Consider the following 3,935-nt stretch of genomic DNA (forward strand, 5'->3'; position numbering starts at 1 on the left):
AGCACCTGAGAGGGGACTTCCTTTCTGTGCTTTCAAAGTAAAATTTTACTAAAAACTTCCGGTTAGCCTGGTAGAGTAAATTGTATTCGGATTTTAATTAACACATAACTTTAATTTAAATTTAACTTTAATAATTGATTCAAAGAAAATCTATAGGATTATTTCACATATCTGCAGATCTCGTGACAAACAGCAAAGTCTTTACTGTCTTCGGAGCTCAGATTATGATTTGTCAGGATCTGTGTTTTTCTGTGTTTATTTAGAGTTTTCTGTGTCCTTAAGTCTCTTCGTTGTCCTGTCCTCCCCTTGATTGTTCCCAGGTGTGTCTCGTCTCTGTGATTACCCTCCCGTGTATTTAACTCCACCTGTGTTCCTTGTTCCTCGTCGGGTCCTCGTCAATGTTTAGCTTATTTGTCGTCAGTGTCGAGTCTAGTTGTCGTCAGTGTTTCCATGTGCCTGCTGTTCGTTGTTTGGACTGTGCTTCGTCATTAAAACCATCATTATTCATCATACCTGGGTCCGCTGCATCTGCCTCACCAACCCTCACCACCCGCACTTCATGACATGATTAAAGGAACGACTGTGTTTGATTAAATCTAGAAGAAGACAAAATATGACTAGTAAGTTTTTAATAACTTAATCACAGAGTTATTATTATATTTTTGGCTCCATTTCAACACAGATTTCTGGACGCTCTTTCTGGATTTTTCATCTTGTAAGAAATTGTCCTGACGCCAAGTCAAAAATAATTTACAGTTTTGTGCTAAATTAGTCATACTCATTGAACTTTTTAACATGCATTCAAATAACAATGTCGAATGTATTTAATTTTCATTTTATGTGACAAGCAAACATAATGAACCAACAGCTTGTCCTTCAGTGACAGACTGCTGCATCCTAAGTGTTATAGGAGATCCTTCCTTCCAGCAGCTGATAGAATCCAAAACCATCAGAGTTCCCAACAAACTCAATGTTTTTTTATAGCTCCTGTTTTCACAATCTAGTCACTTTAAGTGACATGTCTGCTGTTATTTGCACAGTTTGTAGTTTTAATATATTGTAAATAGTCTATTTTATTCACATTATGTACTTTTTTTTTAATTGCAGTTGCACATTCCTTGAATCTGAATTTCTATAAATAAAGGAAGGTTATCCTGTAACAGGTAGTATTACAGTAAATCAAAATTTACCTCAGACTGAAGACACTCTGTTGTGGTAAACAGTCTCATAAGGGAAATGTTCAGGGTTGTCTGTATTGTTCAACATTTTATGATCAATCCCTGTTTGCTCAATAATCTGTAGAAGTTGCAGTGCCGTCCCCAGAACAACACCATCCGTCTTTAACAATTTATGAATACGTCCATTTTGGACGATAGGAAAGAAGAAACCAGTATTGAGGAAAAACCATAAAAAGTCTCATTTGCAGTGTTCTTCTGAGACCCAAGTTTAGAAAAACCAGCGATCCCTTTCCTTCCACGTAACAGTGATGAGCCTCTGGTCTGTCACATCAGTTGCCAATAAAATATATTTAAATTTCAGGCTGTGGTGTGACAAAATGTCAAAACATTATAGGGACTAAAAATATTTACAAAACTCTGTCAGATTTATGAAAATGCTTGAAAAAAGGCAAAAGGAAAAACATTGCTGGTTTACCAAAACCTGGAAACCTAACAACTTAATCCATCATCATTATGGTGTTCCTCTGGGTTCTGTGTTGGAGTGAACTTCTCATATTGGTGAGTAATAAAAGTTTGATGGCTAAAAAAAAGGAAAAACTACCGGTGGCCTATAGCCTCTTATGCCAAATCATTCTTCAAGAACCTTGGGGTAAATTTTCCTCTGGCTTTACCTTAGATAGTCATGTTCAGTCTCTTGTTCACTCAAGTTTGTCATTTACAAAATATTGCTGCATTAAATAGTGTCATCTGGAAATTGTTATTAATGCCTTAGTTCCTTCAAGATTGTGTCACATTAATGACTTGTCTAAGCAAAGCATCATTGGACTGTCGCAAGTTCAAAAAGCTGCTGCCAGACTTCTAACCAAATTACTACACTCATGTCACACCACAACTTTGTACAGCTCCATTGACTCTCCATCAAGAGTATGTTACAAGCTTTCACTTATAGGTTGGAAACTAAATCTGAAAGACTTCTGATCAGCAGCAGCAGGACTTTGAAACTCTGTTCTTTTTAGTTTGGTGTCTGCAGACTCTTGTCTTGGTGTATATCTTAAATATACTGCAAGAATACCTAGAGAATATTCAATGTTTGTTGTTCAAAATGAACATGATGCAGGTGTAAAGGTCTACAAATTTAACAAACAGGGTCCTGTGTTTATGACTGAATTCACAAAATATTGTTCCAAAGCATCTTGTATTTGTAAAGGAATGAAATAGTTCCCAGTGGTTCCCAGTGGAAGTCAATGCTCCATCAACTGTATACTGTTCCCAGCTCTGCTGTCTCCAGAGACTGCCGCCAAAAAGTGAAAGAGCTCGATACAATTAAATCACCTCAGACCCTCATCGCCACCTTTGTTTATTTGTCCTTTCTCAGCGTTCTCGCCTTACATCAATCCCTCCATCCCCGCCTCCTTTCTTGATCTCCCCCTGATCCACTGACCGGCTGCCTTTCCCGTGAAAGAGCCAGGGCAACGCCTCCCTTCCTCACCACTCTCAGTCCCGCAGGTATACCAGAGACGCCCGGGGAACACCCTGGGCCAAAAAAGACCTAGCATCACCTTACGGCCTAGCTGAAAAGTCCTCTTCCTAAAGCAGCAAGCACAACACGGGCCTCTCTTTGAACAAAGGACCAGTGGAGTCGAGGGACCAGAGCTCCTTTCAAGGCTTTGTGCCTGATTTAAGGTCGGGTCCAGACAGAGACTGGGACTGAGAGCAGGAGAGGAGATTGGGGATACACACTGAGGAAGTCTTCAGATCAATGGAGAGAGAGTTGACTGGAAACGGTCCAGCTAGAAAACAGACCTAATCAGTTGATCTAAGGATAACTTCAGCCACAAAAATTTGAGTTGTTGGAACAACAGTCGAAGCATATACAAGACTTTTAACTAAGAATGGTGGGTAAATGCCAGGGAACCCAGACAAAGCCCTGGGGAGAACATGTAAGCTCAATGTAGAAGACCTCAGGCCAGGATTTGAACCCAGGACCTTCAAGAAGAAGTTGTACTTTTATATTTACACTGATGTCATTGACTGTTGTGGTATTGCTGATATCAGCCACCTTACAACGCCTGTGTTGTCCGTAGCACCAACTGCACCTTGGATTGGAAAAATCCCAGAGGAAATTTGAATATGTTGAACATGTATTGTTCCAAAATAAATTAGTCATTTGTTTCTCCCACAAAAGAAACAGTTCAAATGCATTAATAAACTCCCAAAGTAATTACCGAAAAATAAAATTATAAATAAGCTGGGAAAAAAATGTCTATAAACGTTAGGAATATTACTTATTTTATTTTTTTCTACGGCTTAAAAATGACTCAATATTGTGACGCGCCTGCTTTATTGCAATTGGTCGGCAGATGGCGACATAAACTTGTTAAAACATTCTTTCTCTCTGTCCTTCAAATATTATTCCATTAACGAATATTGTAAGGGCGTATGTGTAAAGCAAAATAGATCAGAACATTCCATAGAATCATCTTCTGAAAGTAAAAATACATATACTTCATAATATTTTATCACCTTTATTTAATGTGTGTTACAGATACAGTGTTAATTACTATTTATTTACTCGTAACATTTTTATTTGATCGTATTTATCACCATTATTTTTATTTTTTTGTGCGTTTGCAGTAAAACTCAAACGTCTTAGCTCAGAGAAAGTAGCGTGTTTGTTGATTTTTTTTTTTTTTTGCGTGGGCTGATCCCGTACCTGTCAGACCGCGCTGAGGGCAGCACAACCGGCGCGCTGTCAAC

This window comes from Xiphophorus hellerii, chromosome 5, assembly GCF_003331165.1.
Source record: "Xiphophorus hellerii strain 12219 chromosome 5, Xiphophorus_hellerii-4.1, whole genome shotgun sequence".
NCBI lineage: Eukaryota > Metazoa > Chordata > Actinopteri > Cyprinodontiformes > Poeciliidae > Xiphophorus > Xiphophorus hellerii.